This window comes from Lithobates pipiens, unplaced genomic scaffold, assembly GCF_037356315.1.
Source record: "Lithobates pipiens isolate NorthernLeopardFrog02 unplaced genomic scaffold, aLitPip1_a1.2 Scaffold_27, whole genome shotgun sequence".
Taxonomy (NCBI): domain Eukaryota; kingdom Metazoa; phylum Chordata; class Amphibia; order Anura; family Ranidae; genus Lithobates; species Lithobates pipiens.
In genome coordinates, this window is record NW_027507788.1 from 119,664,910 (window position 1) to 119,691,513 (window position 26,604).

General features: G+C 46.2%; 1 long non-coding RNA gene across 2 annotated transcripts; it reads right to left on the bottom strand.

The window, feature by feature from the left end:
* Positions 1-6,047: 6,047 nt before the first annotated feature.
* Positions 6,048-22,831, bottom strand: LOC143933217 (uncharacterized). Of its 2 annotated transcripts, none has more exons than XR_013263052.1 (3): positions 22,777-22,831; positions 7,104-7,260; positions 6,048-6,191 (listed from the first exon to the last, which is right to left on the bottom strand). It is a non-coding gene; the product is annotated as an uncharacterized LOC143933217 (long non-coding RNA). The 2 variants fall into 2 exon arrangements; XR_013263051.1 differs by lacking the exon at positions 22,777-22,831 and adding an exon at positions 8,184-8,333.
* Between the last annotated feature and the right edge of the window lie 3,773 nt (positions 22,832-26,604).

Sequence of the window (26,604 nt, forward strand, 5' to 3'; positions counted from 1 at the left end):
CATCACCATGCCATATGTTACCAGATGTCAATCTTGTCTTTGCTTATCTTCCTGAACAATAAAACATCTATTGTTGAAGTATTAAACAAACAAAGGATTCTTCAATTTCTACTCCTGAAAGTACGTTGGAAATGCCTTGGATGAAGACATACATATCTCCTCTGCACACCCTTTAGGAGAAGGGATACTGATTCACATATTACACAAAGACTTTGCTATTCATTAAGAAACGCCCCTGTGAGTATAGTAGAATACTAGAGTAATATGTATTTTACTAAGAGTAGAGCTTTCTACTTTTTACTATCTCCTCGCTTTTTTACACATTCCTCCATCACTGAGTAAGGCAGCATTCACAAACAGCTCCGCCATTTTTTTAAATTTTCCCGGCTGCCGCGTCATCAGGGCCGGCCGGAAGCGGAAGCACGTGGTCACCTGACCCGCCCCATGATCCCTGCGTTCCAATGAAGCTGGGACTAATGAAGCGATCAGAAAAACGATCGCTTAGTGACACTGGCAAAAGGGGGAGAAAGGGTTAACTAGGGGCAATCAGGGGGTTAAAACCATTATTGGGTAGTATATCGGGAGGTACCTAGCGCTATAAAAACCTGGCGGTGAACCTAAAAAAATAACTAGCTATCTAGCGACACTAGCGACACTAGCGACACTAATGCAGCGATCAGAAAAACGATCGCTTAGTGACACTGGCAAAAGGGGTGAAAGGGTTAACTAGGGGCAATCAGGGGGTTAAAACTATTATTGGGTAGTATATCGTGGTACCTAGCGCTATAAAAACTTGGCGGTGAACCTAAAAAAATAACTAGCTACCTAGCGACACTAGCGACACTAATGCAGTGATCAGAAAAATGATCGCTTAGTGACACTGGCAAAAGGGTGTGAAAGGGTTAACTAGGGGCAATCAGGGGGTTAAAACCATTATTGGGTAGTATATCGGGGTACCTAGCGCTATAAAAACCTGGCGTGGAACCTAAAAAAGCAACTAGCTACCTAGCGACACTGGCGACAAAAATGTAGCGATCAGAAAAACGATCGCTTAGTGACACTGGCAAAAGGGGGGTGAAAGGGTTAACTAGGGGCAACAGGGGGTTAAAACCATTATTGGGTAGTATATGGGGGTACCTAGCACTATAAAAACCTAGCGGTGAACCTAAAAAAATAACTAGCTACCTGGCGACACTAGCGACACTAATGCAGCGATCAGAAAAATTATCGCTTAGTGACACTGGCAAAAGGGGGTGAAAGGGTTAACTAGGGTCAATCAGGGGGTTAAAACCATTATTGGGTAGTATATCGGGGTACCTAGCGCTATAAAAACCTAGCGGTGAACCTAAAAAAATAACTAGCTACCTGGCGACACTAGCGACACTAATGCAGCGATCAGAAAAATTATCGCTTAGTGACACTGGCAAAAGGGGGTGAAAGGGTTAACTAGGGGCAATCAGGGGGTTAAAACCATTATTGGGTAGTATATCGGGGTACCTAGCGCTATGAAAACCTGGCGGTGAACCTAAAAAATAACTAGCTACCTGGCAACACTAGCGACACTAATGCAGCGATCAAAAAAATGATCGCTTAGCGACACTGGCAAAAGGGGGTGAAAGGGTTAACTCTAGGGGCAATCAGGGGGTTAAACCTTTATTGGGGGGTGGTAGGGGGCTACCCTGGACCTAACACTAACTGCCCTGACAGTTTTTACTGTCACAACTGACACTAAATGCAGTGATCAGTAAATAAATAATCACTGCAATCAGTGACACTGTGACTGGGGGGATCGGGGGGCGATCGGGGGGGGTGATTGGGGGGGTTGTGTGCCTGTGTGTGCCTACATGTTAGTGTAGTGTTGGTGCACACTTACTTTCACTTCTCCTCGTCGTCCGGTCAAAAAGACCTCCCCGAGGAGAATGACATCACTTCCTCCCTGCCTGTGTTTACTATACACAGTGGGAGGAAGCTTCTCATTCGCCAGGAGCGATCGAGAGGGGTGGCCAGAAACCAACGGCCATCCCCTCATCCCGGATCGCTCCTGAAGCAAAACGGACTGCCGCATCCAGCAGGAGGGGGTCCGATCGGACCCCCCACTCGCTGGAAGGCAAGCACGTACATGTACGTGCTTGTGCCTGTACATGCCATTGGGATGATGTACATTGGCATGCGGCGGTCCTTAAGTGGTTAATGTCTAATTTGGACATCACTAACAAACATATAGATTATGTTTGCTAAAGATTGATCTGATATGACCAATGGTTCTGATTCCAGGTCACATCTTGCTTCCCATTATACTCTATGGGCATTCCTATTTTATTATTTATCTGTCATTCCATAGAAAACAGCTGTAATCCCAAATAATCCCAATTTTACAATCTTCTACTCTACTCGAGGAAAAGCTGTGGGAAAGGTGCCTGCAAATGAGGTTATATTTTAATTCCCATTATACTCTATGGGCATTCCACTCTGTCATTTGTATGTCATTCCATAGAAACCAATAATAATCCCACTTAGGCTGCTTTCACACTGGGGCGGTATTCAGGTGTTACAGCGCTAAAAATAGCGCCTGTGTAACGCCTGAAAAAAACTGGCCCCTTTAACTCCAGTGTGAAAGCCGAAGGACGGTGAAAAAAGTCCTGCTAGCCGCATCTTTGCAGCGGTGAAGGAGCGGTGTATTCACTGCTCCTATACTGCTCCTACCCATTGAAATCAATGTGACACCGCGGCAATACCGCCGGCAAAGCCCCGCGGCAGCGGCGCTTTGCCGGGCGGGTTTAACCCCTTTTCGGCCGCTAGCGGGGGTTAAAACCACCCCGCTAGTGCCCGCACACCGCCGCTAAAACGACGGTAAAGCGCCGCTAAAAATAGCGGCGCTTTACCGCCGACGCTGCTCCCGCCCCAGTGTGAAAGCAGCCTTAATGTGATTTTTTTTTACATCACCACTGGACATAGAGAGTATGTCTGCTAAAGAAAGATCTGATATGACCAATGGTTTTGACTCCGGGTCACATCTTGCTTCCCACTATACACTATGGGCATTCCATTCTGTCATATGTTTCTGTCATTCCATAGAAAACAGCTGTAATCCCAAATAATCTCAATCTTACAATATGAAACTCTACTTGAGGAACAGCTGTGGTAAAGGATAAATTGCCATGTCTCTCAGATTTGCCTGCAAATGAGTTTATATTTTACTTCCCAATTATATTCTATGGACATTCCATTCTGTCATATGTCTTGTCATTCCATATAAAACAATAATAATCCCGCTTCAGCTCAATATTACACATTGCCTTTCATTATGGACAGAATGTCTTCTAAAGATTGATCTGATATGTCGAATGGTTCCCAGTCCAGGTGACATTTTGCTTCCGATTCTACTTTACGGGCATTCCTTTGTATTATCTGTCATTCCATAGAAAAGAGATGTAATCCAAAATAATATTAATATCTGCTGCTCTACTTGAGAAACACCTGTGGGAAAAGATACCTCAATATGTCTCTCATATTTGCCTTCAAAAAAGTTTATATTTTGCTTCCCATTATGCTCTATGGGCATTCCTTTCTGTCATTCACCTTTGTCAATCCATAGTAAAGAATAATAATCCCACTTCATCTCAATATTAAACATTGTCACTGAACATGGAGAGTATTTATGCTAAAGATTAATCTGATATATTGAATGGGTTTGATTCCAGGAGACATCTTGCTTCCCATTATACTCTATAGCAGGGATATGTAATTAGTGGACCTTCAGCTGTTGCAAAATTACAAGTCCCATCATGCTTCTGCTTCTGGGTGTCATGCCTGTGGCTGTCAGAGTCTTGCAGAGCCTCATGGGACTTGTAGTTCTGCAACAGCTGGAGGTCCGCTAATTGCATATCCCTGCTCTATGGGCATTCCTTTCTATCATTTGTCATTCCATAGAAAACAGCTGTAATCCCAAATAATCTCAATTTTACAATCTGCTACTCTACATGAGGAACAGCTGTGATAAAGGATAAATTGATATGTCTCTCAGATTTGCCTGCAAATAAGTTTATATTGTACTGCCCATTATACTCTATGGACATTCCATTCTGTTTTATGTTTGTCATTCCATAGAAAACAAGAATAATCCCACTTAATGTGAATTTTGGACCGCACCACTGGACATAGAGAGTATGTCTGCTAAAGATTGATCTGATATGATCAATGGTTTTGGCACCAGGACACATCTTGCTTCCCATGATACTCTATGGGCATTCCTTTCTATTATTTATCTGTCATTCCATAGAAAACAGCTGTAATCCTAAATAATCTCAATCTTACAATCTGCTACTCTATTTGAGGGACATCTGTGGTAAAGGATGCATTGCTATGTCACTCAGATTTGCCTGCAAATGAGTTTATATATTTTTTCCCATTATACTCTATGGGCATTCCACTCTGTCATATGTTTGTCATTCCATAGAAAACAATAATAATCCCACTTAATGTCTAATTTGGACATCCCTAACAAACATACAGAGTATGTCTGCTAAAGATTGATCCGATATGACCAATGGTTCTGACTCCAGGTCACATCTTGCTCCCCATGATACTCTATGGGCATTCCTTTCTATTATTTATCTGTCATTCCATAGAAAACAGCTGTAATCCCAAATAATCCCAATCTTACAATCTTCTACTCTACTTGAGGAAAAGCTGTGGGAAAGGTGAAATTGCTATGTCTCTCAATTTACCTGTAAATGAGATTATATTTGTATTCCCATTATACTCTATGGACATTCCTTTCTATTATTTATCTGTCATTCCTAAGAAAACAGCTGTAATCCCAAATAATCTCAATCTTACAATATTAAACTCTACTTGAGGAACAGCTGTGGTAAAGGATAAATTGCTATGTCTCTCAGATTTGTCTGCAAATTAGTTTATATTTTACTTCCCAGAGTACTTGATGGCATGGTGGTGGTGACTGATGCTGGTGTACCTGAAAAAAATAAAAATGTTTCATAGAGATAATAATAATAGCATTATATACAATAATAGTACGATAGCAAAATATTTTAATAAAAAACACTGATAATTGCAGGATACACAGTCTGACAATGTGATTCGGTCAGCTCCCAATGCAGTAATGTTTTCAAACAACTGAAGTCTGGTTTGAACCGATTTGCAGCTCACTGTGACATCACACACCTCATACTAGCTGCCACATTTCAGGCTTGGAAACTGATAGATTTTATATTTAATTAAACGATACTATGGTAATTTTAGTGACTGGGTATACTGGGCATAATTCTCAGTATCTGTTCTTATTCTGTATGTATGGACTCTCCACAATACCACGTCTCTTGTCCTGTATGCTGGGTGTTTTTTTCAGTATCATACTTACCTAGATGGATGCTGTATCTGCCCCTCGGCACCTCTACATTGAGAACCAATCGATCAAACACTGCCAATTGCTCAGTGCGCTCAGCGACTCCTTTTCTGTAGTAATGCTCTGGAGTGCTCACCTGAGAGATGGTGGTTCAATCAGGATAAAGCGACTCCTTTTCGGTAATAATGATCTGGAGTGCTCATCTGAGTGGTAGTGGTTCAATCAGCATCTAGAGACTCCTTTATGGTAGTAGTGCTCTGGAGTGCTCATCTGAGAGGTGATGGCTCAATCAGGATCGAGAGACTCAGTTTCGGTAGTAATGGTCTGGAGTGCTTACCTGAGAGGTGGTGGCTCAATCAGGATGAAGCGGCTCCTTTTCGGTAGTAGTGGTCTGGAGTGCTCACCTGAGAGGTGGTGGCTCAATCAGGATGAAGCGACTCCTTTTCATTAGTAGTGGTCTAGAGTGCTCACCTGAGAGGTGGTGGCTCAATCAGGATGAAGCGACTCCTTTTCAGTAGTAATGGTCTGAAGTATATTTTTTTCTAAGCATTTTCTACTTTTAGCAGAAAATAACAAAAAATATAGATACTGGTATGCATACCCCATGATGTTTTCAGGGCACCTGGATAGAAGGGTGTTACACTATGGTGGGTGTTGTCCAGCATACCTGTCTTCTGGGGGAGAGCGGCTCCGGTTTTCTGCCTCCTCCTGTCTCCTCCGAAGTTGTTCTGTGAGCAATTTGAGCCTCACCGGCCTTCCTGACGGGATTGTCTTCCACGGGACCGACGTCATGATGGCATGGTGGTGGTGACTGATGCCGGTGTACCTGAAAAAATAAAAATGTTTAATAGAGATAATAATAATAGCAATATATACAATAATAGTACAATAGCAAAATATTTGAATAAAAAACAGTGATAATCACAGGAGACACAGTCTGACAATGTGATTCGGTCAGCTCCCAATACAGTAATGCTTTCAAACAACTGAAGTCCGGTTTGAACCGATTTGCAGCTCACTGTGACATCACACACCTCATACCAGCCGCCACATTTCAGGCGTGGAAACTGATAGATTTTATATTTAATTAAACGATACTATGGTCATTTTAGTGACTGGGTATACTGAGCATAATTCTCAGTATCTGTTCCTATTCTGTATGCATGGACTCTCCACAGTACCACTTCTCTTGACCTGTAAGCTGGGTGTTTTTTTCAGTACCATACGTACCTAGGTGGATGTTGTATCTGCCCCTCGGCGCCTCTACACTGAGAACCAATCGATCAAACACTGCCGATCGCTCAGCGACTCCTTTTCTGGAGTAATGCTCTGGAGTGCTCACCTGAGAGATGGTGGTTCAATCAGGATAAAGCGACTCCTTTTCGGTAGTAATAGTCTGGAGTGCTCACCTGAGAGGTGGTGATTCAATCAGGATGAAGCGACTCCTTTTCGGTAGTAGTGGTTTGGAGTGCTCACCTGACAGGTGGTGGTTCAATCAGGATAAAGCAACTCCTTTAGGGTAGTAATGGTCTGGAGTGCTCACCTGAGAGGTGGTGGCTCAATCAGGATGAAGCGACTCCTTTTCAGTAGTAATGGTCTGAAGTATATTTTTTTTAAGCATTTTCTACTTTTAGCAGAAAATTACAAAAAATATAGATACTGGTATGCATACCCCATGATGTTTTCAGGGCACCTGTAAAGAAATGTGTTACACTATGGTGGGTGTTGTCCAGCATACCTGTCTCCGGGAGAGAGCGGCTCCGGTTTTCTGCCTCCTCCTGTCTCCTCTGAAGTTGTTCTGTGAGCAATTTGAGCCTCACTGCCTTCCTGACGGGATTGTCTTCCACGGGACCGACGTCATGATGGCATGGTGGTGGTGACTGATGCCGGTGTACCTGAAAAAAATAAAAATGTTTAATAGAGATAATAATAATAGCAACATATACAATAATAATACGATAGCAAAATATTTTAATAAAAAACAGTGATATTTGCAGGACCCACAATCTGACAATGTCACTCGGTCAGCTCCCAATACAGTTATGTTTTCAAACAACTGAAGTCCGGTTTGAACCGATTTGCAGCTCACTGTGACATCACACACCTCATACCAGCCGCCATATTTCAGGCTTGGAAACTGATAGACTTTATATTTATTTAAACAATTCTATGGTCATTTTAGTGACTGGGTATACTGGGCATAATTCTCAGTATCTGTTCTTATTCTGTATGTATGGACTCTCCACAGTACCACTTCTCTTGTCCTGTATGCTGGGTGTTTTTCTCAGTATCATACTTACCTAAGTGGATGCTGTATCTGCCCCTCAGCGCCTCTACACTGAGAACCAATCGATCAAACACTGCTGATCGCTCAGTTTGCTCAGCGACTCCCTTTCTTGAGTAATGCTCTGGAGTGCTCACCTGAGAGATGGTGGTTCAGTCAGGATAAAGCGACTCCTTTTTCGGTAGTAATGGTCTGGAGTGCTCACCTGAGAGGTGGTGGTTCAATCAGGATAAAGCGACACCTTTATGGTAGTAATGGTCTGGAGTGCTCAACTGAGAGGTGGTGGGTCAATCAGAATGAAGCGACTCCATTTCGGTAGTAATGCTCTGGAGTGTTCACCTGAGACGTGATGGCTCAATCAGGATGAATTGACTCCTTTTCAGTAGTAATGGTCTGAAGTATATTTTTTTTAAGCATTTTCTACTTTTAGCAGAAAATAACAAAAAATATAGATACTGGTATGCATACACCATGATGTTTTCAGGGCACCTGGAAAGAAGGGTGTTACACTATCGTGGGTGTTGTCCAGCATACCTATCTCCGGGGGAGAGCGGCTCCGGTTTTCTAACTCCTCCTTTCTCCTCCGAAGTTGTTCTGTGAGCAATTTGAGCCTCTCCGCCTTCCTGACGGGATCGTCTTCCACGGGACCGACGTCATGATGGCATGGTGGTGGTGACTGATGCCAGTGTACCTGAAAAAAATAAAAATGTTTAATAGAGATAATAATAGCAAAATATTTTAATAAAAAACACTGATGTTCGCAGGACCCACAATCTGACAATGTCACTCGGTCAGCTCCCAATACAGTTATGTTTTCAAACGACTGAAGTCTGGTTTGAACCGATTTGCAGCTCACTGTGACATCACACACCTCATATCAGCTGCCACATTTCAGGCTTGGAACCTGATAGATTTTATATTGAATTAAATGATAATATGGTCATTTTAGTGACTGGGTATACGTGGCATAATTCTCAGCATCTGTTCTTATTCTGTATGCATGGAATCTCCACAGTACCACTTCTTTTGTCCTGTATGCTGGGTGTTTTTTTCAGTATCATACTTACCTAGGTGGATGCTCTATCTGCCCCTCAGCACCTCTACACTGAGAACCAATCGATCAAACACTGCCGATCGGTCAGTTCGCTCAGTGACTCCTTTTCTGGAATAATGATCTGGAGTGCTCACCTGAGAGATGGTGGTTCAATCAGGATAAAGCGACTCCTTTTCAGTAGTAATGGTCTGGAGTGCTCAACTGAGAGGTGATGGTTCAATCAGGATGAAGAGACTCCTTTTTGGTAGTAATGGTCTAGAGTGCTCACCTGAGAGGTGGTGGCTAAGGTCAGGATGAAGTGACTCCTTTTCAGTAGTAATGGTCTGAAGTATATATTTTTTAAGCATTTTCTACTTTTTTGCAGAAAATAACAAAAAATATAGATACTGGTATGCATACCCCATGATATTTTCAGGACACCTGGAAAGAAGGGTGTTACACTATGGTGGGTGTTGTCCAGCATACCTGTCTCCGAGGGAGAGCGGCTCTGGTTTTCTGCCTCCTCCTGTCTCCTCCGAAGTTGTTCTGTGAGCAATTTGAGCCTCTCCGCCTTCCTGATGGGATCGTCTTCCACGGGGCCGACGTCATGATGGCATGGTGGTGGTGACTGATGCCAGTGTACCTGAAAAAAATAAAAATTTTTAAAAGAAATAATAACAATAGCAATATATACAATAATAATACGATAGCAAAATATTTTAATAAAAAACATTGATATTCGCAGGACCCACAATCTGACAATGTCACTCGGTCATCTCCCAATACAGTAATGTTTTTAAACAACTGAAGTCCGGTTTGAACCGATTTGCAGCTCACTGTGACATCACACAACTTATACCAGCTGCCACATTTCAGGCTTGGAAACTGATAGATTTTATATTTAATTAAACGATACTATGGTCATTTTAGTGACTGGGTATACTGGGAATAATTCTCAGTATCTGTTCTTATTCTGTATGCATGGACTCTCCACAGTACCACTTCTCTTATCCTGTATGCTGGGTGTTTTTTTCAGTATCATACTTACCTAGGTGGATGCTTTATCTGCCCCTCAGCGCCTCTACACTGAGATCCAATGGATCAAACACTGTCGATCGCTCAGTTCGCTCAGTGACCCCTTTTCTGGAGTAATGCTCTGGAGTGCTCACCTGAGAGATGGTGGTTCAATCAGGATAAAGCGACTCCTTTTCGGTAGTAATGGTCTGGAGTACTCACCTGAGAGGTGGTGGTTCAATCAGGATGAAGTGACCCCTTTTCAGTTGTAATGGTCTGGAGTGCTCACCTGAGAGGTGGTGGTTCAATCAGGATAAAGCGACTCTTTTACGGTAGTAATGGTCTAGAGTGCTCACCTGAGAGGTGGTGGTTCAATCAGGATAAAGCGACTCCATTTCGGTAGTAATGGTCTGGAGTGCTCACCTGAGAGGTGGTGGTTCAATCAGGATAAAGCGACTTCATTTAGGTAGTAATGCTCTGGAGTGCTCACCTGAGAGGTGATGGCTCAATCAGGATGAAGCGACTCCTTTTCAGTAGTAATGGTCTTTAGTATATTTTTTTCTAAGCATTTTCTACTTTTAGCAGAAAATAGCAAAAAATATAGATACTGGTATGCATACCCCATGATGTATTCAGGGCACCGGGAAAGAAGGGTGTTACACTATGGTGGGTGTTTTCCAGCATACCTGTCTCCGGGAGACACTCTGGAGTGCTCACCTGAGAGATGGTGGTTCAATTAGGATAAAGCGACTCCTTTTCGGTAGTAATGGTCTGGAGTGCTCACCTGAGAGATGCTGGTTCAATCAGGATAAAGTGACTCCTTTTCAGTTGTAATGGTCTGGAGTGCTCACCTGAGAGGTGGTGGCTCAATTAGGATGAAGCGACTCCTTTTCAGTTGTAATGGCCTGGAGTGATCACCTGAGAGGTGGTGGTTCAATCAGGATAAAGCAATACCTTTTCGGTAGTAATGGTCTGGAGTGCTCAAATGAGAGGTGGTGGGTCAATCAGGATGAAGCGACTCCATTTAGGTAGTAATGCTCTGGAGTGCTCACCTGAGAGGTGATGGCTCAATCAGGATGAAGAGACTCCTTTTCGGTAGTAATGGTCTGGAGTGCTCACCTGAGAGGTGGTGGTTCAATCAGGATGAAGCGACTCCTTTTCAGTTGTAATGGCCTGGCGTGCTCACCTGAGAGGTGGTGGCTCAATCAGGATGAAGCGACTCCTTTTCAGTTGTAATGGCCTGGAGTGATCACCTGAGAGGTGGTGGTTCAATCAGGATAAAGCAATACCTTTTCGGTAGTAATGGTCTGGAGTGCTCATCTAAGAGGTGGTGGGTCAATCAGGATGAAGCGACTCCATTTAGGTAGTAATGCTCTGGAGTGCTCACCTGAGAGGTGATGGCTCAATCAGGATGAAGAGACTCCTTTTCGGTAGTAATGGTCTGGAGTGCTCACCTGAGAGGTGGTGGATCAATCAGGATGAAGCGACTCCTTTTCAGTTGTAATGGCCTGGCGTGCTCACCTGAGAGGTGGTGGCTCAATCAGGATGAAGCGACTCCTTTTCAGTTGTAATGGCCTGGAGTGCTCACCGGAGAGGTGGGGGCTCAATCAGGATAAAGTGATTCCTTTTCGGTAGTAGTGGTCTGGAGTGCTTACCTGAGAGGTGGTGGTTCAATCAGGATGAAGCGACCCCTTTTCAGTTGTAATGGTCTGGAGTGCTCACCTGAGAGATGGTGGTTCAATCAGGATAAAGTGACTCCTTTTCGGTTGTAATGGTCTAGAGTGCTTACCTGAGAGGTGGTGGTTCAATCAAGATAAAGCAATACCTTTTCGGTAGTAATGCTCTGGAGTGCTCACCTGAGAGGTGATGGCTCAATCAGGATGAAGCGACTCCTTTTCGGTAGTAATGGTCTGGAGTGCTCATCTGAGAGGTAGTGGTTCAATCAGGATAAAGCAATACCTTTTCGGTAGTAATGGTCTGGAGTGCTCACATGAGATGTGGTGGGTCAATCAGGATGAAGCGAATCCATTTTGGTAGTAATGGTCTGGAGTGCTCACCTGAGAGGTGATGGCTCAATCAGGATGAAGCGAGTCCTTTTCAATTGTAATGGCCTGGAGTGCTCACCTGAGAGGTGATGGCTCAATCAGGATGAAGCGACTCCTTTTCAGTTGTAATGGCCTGGAGTGCTCACCTGAGAGGTGATGGCTCAATCAGGATGAAGCGACTCCTTTTCAGATGTAATGGCCTGGAGTGCTCACCTGAGAGGTGGTGGCTCAATCAGGATGAAGCGACTCCTTTTCGGTAGTAGTGGTCTGGAGTGCTCACCTGAGAGGTGGTGGTTCAATCAGGATAAAGCAATACCTTTTCGGTAGTAATGGTCTGGAGTGCTCATCTGAGAGGTGGTGGCTCAATCAGGATGAAGCGACTCCATTTCGGTAGTAATGCTCTGGAGTGCTCACCTGAGAGGTGATGGCTCAATCAGGATGAAGCGACTCCTTTTCGGTAGTAATGGTCTGGAGTGCTCACCTGAGAGGTGGTGATTCAATCAGGATGAAGCGACTCCTTTTCAGTTGTAATGGCCTGGAGTGCTCACCTGAGAGGTGGTGGCTCAATCAGGATGAAGCGACTCCTTTTCAGTTGTAATGGCCTGGAGTGCTCACCTGAGAGGTGGTGGCTCAATCAGGATAAAGTGACTCCTTTTCGGTAGTAGTGGTCTGGAGTGCTCACCTGAGAGGTGGTGGTTCAATCAGGATGAAGCGACCCCTTTTCAGTTGTAATGGTCTGGAGTGCTCACCTAAGAGATGGTGGTTCAATCAGGATAAAGTGACTCCTTTTCGGTTGTAATGGTCTGGAGAGCTCACCTGAGAGGTGGTGGTTCAATCAGGATAAAGCAATACCTTTTCGGTAGTAATGCTCTGGAGTGCTCACCTGAGAGGTGATGGCTCAATCAGGATGAAGCGACTCCTTTTCGGTAGTAATGCTCTGGAGTGCTCACCTGAGAGGTAGTGGTTCAATCAGGATAAAGCAATACCTTTTTGGTAGTAATTGTCTGGAGTGCTCACCTGAGATGTGGTGGGTCAATCAGGATGAAGCGACTCCATTTTGGTAGTAATGCTCTGGAGTGCCCACCTGAGAGGTGATGGCTCAATCAGGATGAAGCGACTCTTTTTCGGTAGTAATGGTCTGGAGTGCTCACCTGAGAGGTAGTGGTTCAATCAGGATAAAGCAATACCTTTTCGGTAGTAATGGTCTGGAGTGCTCACCTGAGTTGTGGTGGGTCAATCAGGATGAAGCGACTCCATTTTGGTAGTAATGCTCTGGAGTGCCCACCTGAGAGGTGATGGCTCAATCAGGATGAAGCGAGTCCTTTTCAATTGTAATGGCCTGGAGTGCTCACCTGAGAAGTGATGGCTCAATCAGGATGAAGCGACTCTTTTTTGGTAGTAATGGTCTGGGGTGCTCACCTGAGAGGTGGTGGTTCAATCAGGACAAAGCGACTCCTTTACGGTAGTAGTGGTCTGGAGTGCTCACCTGAGAGGTGGTGGTTCAATCAGGACAAAGCGACTCCTTTACGGTAGTAATGGTCTGGAGTGCTCACCTGAGAGGTGGTGGTTCAATCAGGATAAAGCAACTCCATTTCGGTAGTAGTGGTCTGGAGTGCTCACCTGAGAGATGGTGGCTCAATCAAGATGAAGCGACTCCTTTTCAGTTGTAATGGCCTGGAGTGCTCACCTGAGAGATGGTGGTTCAATCAGGATAAAGTGACTCCTTTTCAGTTGTAATGGTCTGGAGTGCTCACTAGTGATGGACGAACTTCCGACGGGATGTTTCGCGAACGCGGACTGCGAACGCGGCCGATAGTTCGCGAAACGAAAAGTTCGCGGCGGGCCCCATTGACTTCAATGGGAGGCGAACTTCGCAAACATTTAGGTCAAATTTGCTGCTACAAAATAATTATTAGCTGGGCAAACATAGTCCCACCACATGGCCAATGACATAATACATGTATGAGGTGAATTTGGGATCGATAACTACAAGCATTCTTTTTTTATATGGGAAATTGTTCTGACAATTCAGGACTGTGGAGCGCATGAAGGCAATGGAGGAGACGGAAGGTCAGGGACCAGGGTAGGCAAAGAAGAGGGTGCAGGAGATGATCACCAGCAGCGTGACATACAGCAATGACACCTGCACCGTGATAGAGTCATCTGACAACAGCACCGTGATACAGAGCACTGACATCAGAAGCGTGACATTAAGCACTGACATCAGCACCGTGATATACAGCACTGACAGCAGCACCATGATAGAGAGCACTGACATCAGAAGCGTGACATTAAGCACTGGCATCAGCACCGTGATATACAGCACTGACAGCAGCACCGTGATAGACAGCACTGACATCAGAAGCGTGACATTAAGTACTGACATCAGCACCGTGATATACAGCACTGACAGCAGCACCGTGATAGAGAGCACTGACATCAGAAGCGTGACATTAAGCACTGACATCAGCACCGTGATATACAGCACTGACAGCAGCACCGTGATAGAGAGCACTGACATCAGAAGCGTGACATTAAGCACTGACATCAGCACCGTGATATACAGCACTGACAGCAGCACCGTGATAGAGAGCACTGACATCAGAAGCGTGACATTAAGCACTGACATCAGCACCGTGATATACAGCACTGACAGCAGCACCGTGATAGACAGCACTGACATCAGAAGCGTGACATTAAGCACTGACATCAGCACCGTGATATACAGCACTGACAGCAGCACCGTGATAGAGAGCACTGACATCAGAAGCGTGACATTAAGCACTGACATCAGCACCGTGATATACAGCACTGACAGCAGCACCGTGATAGAGAGCACTGACATCAGAAGCGTGACATTAAGCACTGACATCAGCACCGTGATATACAGCACTGACAGCAGCACCGTGATAGACAGCACTGACATCAGAAGCGTGACATTAAGCACTGACATCAGCACCGTGATATACAGCACTGACAGCAGCACCGTGATAGAGAGCACTGACATCAGAAGCGTGACATTAAGCACTGACATCAGCACCGTGATATACAGCACTGACAGCAGCACCGTGATAGAGAGCACTGACATCAGAAGCGTGACATTAAGCACTGACATCAGCCCTGTGATATACAGCACTGACAGCAGCACCGTGATAGAGAGCACTGACATCAGAAGCGTGATATTAAGCACTGACATCAGCACCGTGATATACAGCACTGACAGCAGCAGCGTGACATTAAGCACTCACACCAGCACCGTGATATATAGCACTGACAGCAGCACCGTAAGCAGCCCCAGGAGGAAGTCAGCACAGCACAGGGATGGTGGGAGCCCCTCATAATATGCACAGCAGAGGTACAGCCCCAGGAGTAAGTCAGCATAGTACAGGGATGGTGGTAGCCCCTCATAATAAGCAGCCCCAGGAGGAATTCAGCACAGCACAGGGATGGTGGGAGCCCCTCATAATATGCACAGCAGAGGTACAGCCCCAGGAGTAAGTCAGCATAGCACAGGGATGGTGGGAGCCCCTCATAATAAGCAGCTCCAGGATTAAGTCAGCACAGCACAGGGATGGTGGGAGCCCCTCATAATAAGCAGCCTCAGTAGAAATATGACACCGCTCAACCTCTTCAAACAGGAGGGTACGGGCATATAGTAGGTGTGCTTTTTTTGGACAAGGAAGTGAGCCAAATGAAGAAAGAAGGTCTGTGTGCTCGATTAAAAAAAATCGTTTATAGACATATACATGGTCTACTGGTCACATGTGTTGAATTCCTCCGAGATCCATGCCTCATTCATTTTTAGAAATGTGAGGTAGTTAACACTGTCGTGAGCTAGGCGAGTACGCTTATCGGTCACGATCCCCCCTGCTGCGCTGAACGTCCTTTCGTACAGGACACTGGATGAGGGGCAAGCCAACAGTTCGATTGCAAATTGGGCAAGCTCTGGCCAGAGGTCAAGCCTGCCCATCCAGTAGTCCAGGGGTTCATCACTCCTCAGAGCGTCCACATCGGCCGATAACCCGATGTAGTCAGACACCTGATGGTCTAGGCGTTCCCTGATGCTGGATCCGGATGACACCTGTCGATGGGTCAGCTGAAAGAATGACCTCATATCCGAAGTCACCAACACATCTTCAAACCGGCCTCTTCTTGCAGGCGCTGTTGGATTGGTTCCCAGTAACTCCTTCTCTGGGAGTGGGAATTGCTCCTCTGCCAGCACACGCAAAAGCAGAATGCAGCATTTCTCGAAGCAAGGCCTGGAAGTGCTGCATTCTGACAGCCCTCTGCGACGGCGGTAACATTTCCGCCATTTTGTGTTTGTACCGGGGGTATAAGTACGTTGCCACCCAGTACTGGTCCTTGACCCTTATGCTTTTTATACGGGGGTCCCTATTAAAACACTGGAGCATGAAGGCCCCCATTTGCACTAAAGTGGAAGCGGTGTGGTGGCCTGGCTCCTGCTCATCATCCAGGATAATGTCGTCCTCTTCATTCTCCTCTCCCCATCCACGCACAACAGGGATCCCAGAAAGGTTTAAAGCATGCTCTTCTTGCTCCTCCTCATCCGCCCCGGCACCATCCTTCTCTGACTCCTCATCAGACTCCTGTTGTTGACTTGTCCAGATAGAGTAGCCCCCCCGGGAATTCATCCAGCATTGCGACTTCCTCATCTTCCCGCTCCTGCTCCTCCACAGCTTGATCAATGACACGACGCAATGCACGCTCCATAAAGAAGGCATAAGGTACCATGTCACTGATGGCGCCATGGCTGCGACTGACCAGTTTGGTGATCTCCTCAAATGGCCGCAGAAGTCTGCATGCGTCGCGCATGAGCAGCCACTGGTGCGGTGAAAAAAAACCCAGCTCCCCAGAACCGTTTCTTTCGCAGAGTTCATACAGGTAGACGTTAACTGCACGTTTCTGCTGGAGCAGCCTATCAAGCATATAGAAGGTTGAGTTCCATCGCGTCGGGCAATCGCAAATAAGACGTCTGACCGGCAGATGGTGTCGCCGCTGAATGTCAGCAAGGCGAGCCATGGCCGTGTAAGATCTTCTGAAATGGGCCGAGATTTTCATTGCCTGCCGCAAGATGTCCTGGACCCCAGGGTATTTGACAAGGAATCGCTGCACGACCAAGTTTAAGACGTGTGCCATGCATGGCACGTGCGTGATTTTGCCCTGTTTCAATGCGCTAAGCAGATTGGCACCGTTGTCACACACCACTTTACCAACTGTCAAATTGAGCGGTGTTAGCCACTGATCTGCCTGTGAACGCAAAGCTGAAAGGAGTGTCGGGCCAGTGTGGCTCTTGGCTTCCAGGCACAACAGACGCAGCACGGCATGGCAACGTCTCACCTGGCATGTGGAATAGGTTCTGGGGAGCTTGGGCGGTGCAGCGGAAGAGACGCTAGCAGCGGAAAAGGAGGAGGCAGCTGAGGAGGAGAGGGAGGAGGATGGAGTAGGAGGAGTAGGAGAAGAAGAGTCAGGCCTGCATGCAATCCGTGGCGGTAAAACCAAATCTACGCGGGTGCCACGGGTTACATGCTTGACGGCCGTCAGAAGGTTCACCCAGTGGGCAGTAAAAGTGATATACCTTCCCTGCCCGTGTTTGCTAGACCACGTGTCTGTGGTCAGATGTATCTTGGGACCGACACTGTGTGCCAGAGATACATTCACTTGCCGCTGAACATGGCCATATAGCTCTGGGATGCCCTTCTCTGAGAAATACTTCCTTCCTGGGACCTTCCATTGTGGAGTTCCAATGGCCACAAATTTGCGAAAGGCCTCCGAGTCCACCAGTTTATATGGCAATAGTTGGCTGGCTATGAGTTCTGACAAGCCAGCCGTCAATCGTTGGGTAAGAGGGTTATCCGGCGTCATCATTTTTTTACGCTCGAACATTAGGCCCACGGAAGCCTGCCTTTTAGCAGAAAAACGTGAGGACGACATGATGGAAGGTGGAGTGGAGGACAATTGTGAGGAGAGAGGAGAAGGAGAAGTAGAAGACGAGGCTGGACGGTGAGAGCCTGCAGTGTGGCTTTGTGTGTTCCATTGCTCCCACTGGGCTCGGTGATGGCTGCCCATGTGCATTCTTAAGGCGGTTGTCCCTAGGTGAGTGTTGGGCTTACCGCGACTAATGCGTTGACTGCAAAGATTGCAGATGGCAACGCTATTGTCAGCAGCGGACACGTTAAAAAAAGCCCACACTGCGGAGCCATGTGCCGGTGTCCTGGGAGCGCCAGATGTGACCGTACATGGTCGATGACTCGCTCCTGATACATTTGCAGTCTGCTTTGTCCCTCCTGTGCAATGTAAGTTAGTCCTGCTTCTCCTCCCTATCTGCTGGTCCATATCTCCCTCTGAACTCCCCTCCTCTTCCTCTCTTGTGGGCACCCACGTGACATCACTAGACACGTCATCATCAACGTCACCTTCCCCACCCCTATAAGTAGAGATCTCGGAGTAGGCAGCAACACCGGGGACCAACCTCCTCCTTGGGCTGATCTGGGTACTGTCGTCAGACTGCTGAGTAGCGGTTGTTGCTACCTCCTCTTCCTGATCCAATACCAAGAGTGGCTGCGCATCAGAAATGTCCTCTTGATATGGATCGGAAAATAATTCCTGTGACTCAAGCGGAAGGTATGTGGTGGTGGTGGTGTTGTTGGTGGTAGTGTCTTTGGGGGTGCACATAGCAGAGAGTGAAGAAGAGGGTGCAGATCGAGAGGATGAGGAGGGTGCAGAAGAGTAAGGCTGAGCGAGCCATTCAACCAAGTCTGGTGCGTCCTTTAAAGTAATTGAACGCACCTTCTGCAACTTCCCACTTTGGCTCAAGCCTGTTGCTCCTGCCCTACCCCTACCACCCCTGCGGAAGGGCCTGCCTCTTCCTCTGCCTGTCATTTTTTAAATGACCCTGTGACAAAACTCTTAGTCCCTATACCGATGAAGGACTGCTGCAGTATAGGGCAGCGGTCAGCAGTGGTGCACCTCAACCCTATGTATTGTGGACCGATAGCGGTCCTTACAGAACAGCAGACTGTGCCTCACTCAACCCTATGTACTGTAGCACCCTTCACCAAGTTACCAGTCCTTATAAGGACCTTTGTGGACCAAGTAGGTTGTGTGTGACTGATTAGCAGACTGTACGTCAGTCCCTATACCAATGAAGGACTGCTGCAGTATAGGGCAGCGGTCAGCAGTAGTGCACCTCAACCCTATGTATTGTGGACCGATAGCGGTCCTTACAGAACAGCAGACTGTGCCTCACTCAACCCTATGTACTGTAGCACCCTTCACCAAGTTACCAGTCCTTATAAGGACCTTTGTGGACCAAGTAGGTTGTGTGTGACTGATTAGCAGACTGTACGTCAGTCCCTATACCAATGAAGGACTGCTGCAGTATAGGGCAGCGGTCAGCAGTAGTGCACCTCAACCCTATGTATTGTGGACCAATAGCAGTCCTTACAGAACAGCAGACTGTGCCTCACTCAACCCTATGTACTGTAGCACCCTTCACCAAGTTACCAGTCCTTATAAGGACCTTTGTGGACCAAGTAGGTTGTGTGTGACTGATTAGCAGACTGTACGTCAGTCCCTATACCAATGAAGGACTGCTGCAGTATAGGGCAGCAGTCAGCAGTAGTGCACCTCAACCCTATGTATTGTGGACCGATAGCGGTCCTTACAGAACAGCAGACTGTGCCTCACTCAACCCTATGTACTGTAGCACCCTTCACCAAGTTACCAGTCCTTATAAGGACCTTTGTGGACCAAGTAGGTTGTGTGTGACTGATTAGCAGACTGTACGTCAGTCCCTATACCAATGAAGGACTGCTGCAGTATAGGGCAGCGGTCAGCAGTGGTGCACCTCAAGCCTATCTATTGTGGACCGATAGCGGTCCTTACAGAACAGCAGACTGTACCGCACTCAACCCTATGTACTGTAGCACCCTACACAGACCAAGTTACCAGTCCTGATAAAGAGCTTTGTGGAACAAGTGAGTTGTGAATGATTAGCAGACTGCAGCAGAAGGGCAGCAGTCAAGTATAATATTCTTTCTATATTTGGAAGAAAGAATATTATACGTGTACAAGCCTATTACCGTACCACTGATACCAGTCCTGAAAAGAACCTTTGTGGAACTAATAGTAACAGCAACTCTTTAAACTGACCCTCACTGCCTGACACACTGCTTCCTTCCTGTCCCTATACAAACTGGCAAAACAGAGGAGACTGAAACAATTACTGGTCACTCGAATGGCACTTTTGTGGACCTGATAGTAACAGCTAATGATGATGATGATGATGATGACTAATCTGGCTGTCCCTAAAATAGCAGCAGACACAGCGCTCTGTCCCTTTCTCTAAACTGACAAAAGACAAACCTATATACACCTAACACCTATACCAGTCCTGAAAAGAACTTTTGTGTACCAAATAGCTAGCATTTTATCTCTCCCTACTCCACACAGCAACCTTTCCCTATCGTGACAGAACAAAGAATGTAAAATGGCCGCCGGATCGGGTGTATTTATAAGTTAGGGGGAATGTCCAAGTGTCCATGTGCTGTCATGTCTCAATTGGCTGTCCTGTACCCCATGATGGATGTGTCATCAGGTCAAAGTTCCTTTACACAGTAAAAACACGGAAGTCCGCCGGGCGAACGGCGCCAATAGTCCGCCGAAATGGCGGACCGCGAACAGCCGAAATTCGCCGCGAAACGACCGCCGGGCGAACTGTTCGGCCATCACTAGTGCTCACCTGAGAGATGGTGGCTCAATCAGGATGAAGCGACTCTTTTTCAGTTGTAATGGCCTGCAGTGCTCACCTGAGAGGTGGTGGTTCAATCAGGATAAAGCAATACCTTTTTGGTAGTAATGGTCTGGAGTGCTCACCTGAGAGGTGGTGGGTCAATCAGGATGAAGCGACTCCATTTCGGTAGTAATGCTCTGGAGTGCTCACCTGAGAGGTGGTGGTTCAATCAGGATGAAGCGACTCCTTTTCAGTTGTAATGGCCTGGAGTGCTCACCTGAGAGGTGGTGGCTCAATCAGGATGAAGCAAGTCCTTTTCAAATGTAATGGCCTGGAGTGCTCACCTGAGAGGTGGTGGCTCAATCAGGATGAAGCGACTCCTTTTCAGTTGTAATGGCCTGGAGTGCTCACCTGAGAGGTGGTGGTTCAATCAGGATGAAGCGACCCCTTTTCAGTTGTAATGGTCTGGAGTGCTCACCTGAGAGATGGTGGTTCAATCAGGATAAAGTGACTCCTTTTCAGTTGTAATGGTCTGGAGTGCTCACCTGAGAGGTGGTGGTTCAATCAGGATAAAGCAATACCTTTTCGGTAGTAATGCTCTGGAGTGCCCACCTGAGAGGTGATGGCTCAATCAGGATGAAGCGACTCCTTTTCGGTAGTAATGGTCTGGAGTGCTCACCTGAGAGGTAGTGGTTCAATCAGGATAAAGCAATACCTTTTCGGTAGTAATGGTCTGGAGTGCTCACCTGAGTTGTGGTGGGTCAATCAGGATGAAGCGACTCCATTTTGGTAGTAATGCTCTGGAGTGCCCACCTGAGAGGTGATGGCTCAATCAGGATGAAGCGACTCCTTTTCGGTAGTAATGGTCTGGAGTGCTCACCTGAGAGGTGATGACTCAATCAGGATGAAGCGAGTCCTTTTCAATTGTAATGGCCTGGAGTGCTCACCTGAGAAGTGGTGGCTCAATCAGGATGAAGCGACTCTTTTTCGGTAGTAATGGTCTGGAGTGCTCACCTGAGAGGTGAGGGTTCAATCAGGACAAAGCGACTCCTTTACGGTAGTAATGGTCTGGAGTGCTCACCTGAGAGGTGGTGGTTCAATTAGGATAAAGCAACTCCATTTCGGTAGTAGTGGTCTGGAGTGCTCACCTGAGAGATGATGGCTCAATCAAGATGAAGCGACTCCATTTCAGTTGTAATGGCCTGGAGTGCTCATCTGAGAGATGGTGGTTCAATCAGGATAAAGTGACTCCTTTTCAGTTGTAATGGTCTGGAGTGCTCACCTGAGAGGTGGTGGCTCAATCAGGATGAAGCGACTCCTTTTCAGTTGTAATGGCCTGCGGTGCTCACCTGAGAGGTGGTGGTTCAATCAGGATAAAGCAATACCTTTTCGGTAGTAATGGTCTGGAGTGCTCACCTGAGAGGTGGTGGGTCAATCAGGATGAAGCGACTCCATTTCGGTAGTAATGCTCTGGAGTGCTCACCTGAGAGGTGATGGCTCAATCAGGATGAAGCGACTCCTTTTCGGTAATAATGGTCTGGAGTGCTCACCTGAGTGGTGGTTGTTCAATCAGGATGAAGCGACTCCTTTTCAGTTGTAATGGCCTGGAGTGCTCACCTGAGAGGTGGTGGTTCAATCAGGACAAAGCGACTCCTGTACGGTTGTAATGGCCTGCAGTGCTCACCTGAGAGGTGGTGGTTCAATCAGGATAAAGCAATACCTTTTCGGTAGTAAAGGTCTGGAGTGCTCACCTGAGAGGTGGTGGGTCAATCAGGATGAAGCGACTCCATTTCGGTAGTAATGCTCTGGAGTGCTCACCTGAGAGGTGGTGGCTCAATCAGGATGAAGCGACTCTTTTTCGGTAGTAATGGTCTGGAGTGCTCATCTGAGAGGTGGTGGTTCAATCAGGACAAAGCGACTCCTTAACGGTAGGAATGGTCTGGAGTGCTCACCTGAGAGGTGGTGGTTCAATCAGGACAAAGCGACTCCTTTGCGGTAGTAATGGTCTGGAGTGCTCACCTGAGATGTGGTGGTTCAATCAGGATAAAGCAACTCCTTTTCAGTTGTAATGGTCTGGAGTGCTCACCTGAGAGGTTGTGGTTCAATCAGGATAAAGCAACTCCTTTTCAGTAGTAATGGTCTGAAGTATATTTTTTTTCTAAGCATTTTCTACTTTTAGCAGAAAATAACATAAAATATAGATACTGGTATGCATACCCCATGATGTTTTCAGGGCACCTGGAAAGAAGGGTGTTACACTATGGTGGGTGTTGTTCAGCATACCTGTCTCCGGGGGAGAGCGCCTCCGGTTTTCTGCCTCCTCCTGTCTCCTCCGAAGTTTTTCTGTGAGTAATTTCAGCCTCTCCGCCTTCCACGGGAACGACGTCATGATGGCATGGTGGTGGTGACTGATGCCAGTGTACCTGAAAAAAATAAAAAATTTTAATAAAGATAATAATAATAGCAATATATACAATAATAATACGATAGCAAAATATTTTAATAAAAAACACTGATAATCGCAGGAGACACAATCTGACAATGTCACTCAGTCAGCTCCAAATACAGTAATGTTTTCAAACAACTGAAGTCCGATTTGAACCAATTTGCAGCTCACTGTGACATCACACACCTTATACCAGCTGCCACATTTCAGGCTTGGAAACTGATAGATTTTATATTTAATTAAACGATACTATGGTAATTTTAGTGACTGGGTATACTGAGCATAATTCTCAGTATCTGTTCTTATTCTGTATGTATGGACTCTCCACAGTACCACTTCTCTTGTCCTGTATGCTAGGTGTTTTTTTCAGTATCATACTTACCTAGGTGCATGCTCTATCTGCCCCTCGGCGCCTCTACACTGAGAACCAATCGATCAAACACTGCCGATCGTTCAGTTCGCTCAGCGAATCCTTTTCTGGAGTAATTTTCTGGAGTGCTCACCTGAGAGATGGTGGTTCAATCAGGATAAAGTTACACCTTTTCGGTTGTAATGGTCTGGAGTGCTCACCTGAGAGGTGGTGGTTCAATCAGGATAAAGCAATACCTTTTCGGTAGTAATGCTCTGGAGTGCTCACCTGAGAGGTGATGGCTCAATCAGGATGAAGCGACTCCTTTTCGGTAGTAATGGTCTGGAGTGCTCACCTGAGAGGTAGTGGTTCAATCAGGATAAAGCAATACCTTTTCGGTAGTAATGGTCTGGAGTGCTCACCTGAGATGTGGTGGGTCAATCAGGATGAAGCGACTCCATTTTGGTAGTAATGCTCTGGAGTGCCCACCTGAGAGGTGATAGCTCAATCAGGATGAAGCGACTCCTTTTCGGTAGTAATGGTCTGGAGTGCTCACCTGAGAGGTGATGGCTCAATCAGGATGAAGCGAGTCCTTTTCAATTGTAATGGCCTGGAGTGCTCACCTGAGAGGTGGTGGCTCAATCAGGATGAAGCGACTCCGTTTCAGTTGTAATGGCCTGGAGTGCTCACCTGAGAGGTGGTGGCTCAATCAGGATGAAGCGACTCTCTTTCGGTAGTAATGGTCTGGAGTGCTCACCTGAGAGGTGGTGGTTCAATCAGGACAAAGCGACTCCTTTACGGTAGTAGTGGTCTGGAGTGCTCACCTGAGAGGTGGTGGTTCAATCAGGACAAAGCGACTCCTTTACGGTAGTAATGGTCTGGAGTGCTCACCTGAGAGGTGGTGGTTCAATCAGGATAAAGCAACTCCATTTCGGTAGTAGTGGTCTGGAGTGCTCACCTGAGAGGTGGTGGTTCAATCAGGATAAAGCAACTCCTTTTCAGTTGTAATGGTCTGGAGTGCTCACCTGAGAGGTGGTGGTTCAATCAGGATAAAGCAACTCCTTTTCAGTAGTAATCGTCTGAAGTATATTTTTTTCTAAGCATTTTCTACTTTTAGCAGAAAATAACATAAAATATAGATACTGGTATGCATACCCCATGATGTTTTCAGGGCACCTGGAAAGAAGGGTGTTTCACTATGGTGGGTGTTGTTCAGCATACCTGTCTCCGGGGGAGAGCGCCTCCGGTTTTCTGCCTCCTCCTGTCTCCTCCGAAGTTTTTCTGTGAGCAATTTCAGCCTCTCCGCCTTCCACGGGACCGACGTCATGATGGCATGGTGGTGGTGACTGATGCCAGTGTACCTGAAAAAAATAAAAATGTTTAATAGAGATAATAATAATAGCAATATATACAATAATAATACGATAGCAAAATATTTTAATTAAAAACACTGATAATCGCAGGAGACACAATCTGACAATGTCACTCAGTCAGCTCCAAATACAGTAATGTTTTCAAACAACTGAAGTCCGATTTGAACCAATTTGCAGCTCACTGTGACATCACACACCTTATACCAGCTGCCACATTTCAGGCTTGGAAACTGATAGATTTTATATTTAATTAAACAATACTATGGTAATTTTAGTGACTGGGTATACTGAGCATAATTCTCAGTATCTGTTCTTATTCTGTATGTATGGACTCTCCACAGTACCACTTCTCTTGTCCTGTATGCTAGGTGTTTTTTTCAGTATCATACTTACCTAGGTGCATGCTCTATCTGCCCCTCGGCGCCTCTACACTGAGAACCAATCGATCAAACACTGCCGATCGTTCAGTTCGCTCAGCGAATCCTTTTCTGGAGTAATTTTCTGGAGTGCTCACCTGAGAGATGGTGGTTCAATCAGGATAAAGTTACACCTTTTCGGTTGTAATGGTCTGGAGTGCTCACCTGAGAGGTGGTGGTTCAATCAGGATAAAGCAATACCTTTTCGGTAGTAATGGTCTGGAGTGCTCACCTGAGAGGTGATGGCTCAATCAGGATGAAGCGACTCCTTTTCGGTAGTAATGGTCTGGAGTGCTCACGTGAGAGGTAGTGGTTCAATCAGGATAAAGCAATACCTTTTCGGTAGTAATGGTCTGGAGTGCTCACCTGAGATGTGGTGGGTCAATCAGGATGAAGCGACTCCATTTTGGTAGTAATGCTCTGGAGTGCCCACCTGAGAGGTGATAGCTCAATCAGGATGAAGCGACTCCTTTTCGGTAGTAATGGTCTGGAGTGCTCACCTGAGAGGTGATGGCTCAATCAGGATGAAGCGAGTCCTTTTCAATTGTAATGGCCTGGAGTGCTCACCTGAGAGGTGGTGGCTCAATCAGGATGAAGCGACTCCGTTTCAGTTGTAATGGCCTGGAGTGCTCACCTGAGAGGTGGTGGCTCAATCAGGATGAAGCGACTCTCTTTCGGTAGTAATGGTCTGGAGTGCTCACCTGAGAGGTGGTGGTTCAATCAGGACAAAGCGACTCCTTTACGGTAGTAGTGGTCTGGAGTGCTCACCTGAGAGGTGGTGGTTCAATCAGGACAAAGCGACTCCTTTACGGTAGTAATGGTCTGGAGTGCTCACCTGAGAGGTGGTGGTTCAATCAGGATAAAGCAACTCCATTTCGGTAGTAGTGGTCTGGAGTGCTCACCTGAGAGGTGGTGGTTCAATCAGGATAAAGCAACTCCTTTTCAGTTGTAATGGTCTGGAGTGCTCACCTGAGAGGTGGTGGTTCAATCAGGATAAAGCAACTCCTTTTCAGTAGTAATCGTCTGAAGTATATTTTTTTCTAAGCATTTTCTACTTTTAGCAGAAAATAACATAAAATATAGATACTGGTATGCATACCCCATGATGTTTTCAGGGCACCTGGAAAGAAGGGTGTTACACTATGGTGGGTGTTGTTCAGCATACCTGTCTCCGGGGGAGAGCGCCTGCCGTTTTCTGCCTCCTCCTGTCTCCTCCGAAGTTTTTCTGTGAGCAATTTCAGCCTCTCCGCCTTCCACGGGACCGACGTCATGATGGCATGGTGGTGGTGACTGATGCCAGTGTACCTGAAAAAAATAAAAATGTTTAATAGAGATAATAATAATAGCAATATATACAATAATAATACGATAGCAAAATATTTTAATTAAAAACACTGATAATCGCAGGAGACACAATCTGACAATGTCACTCAGTCAGCTCCAAATACAGTAATGTTTTCAAACAACTGAAGTCCGATTTGAACCAATTTGCAGCTCACTGTGACATCACACACCTTATACCAGCTG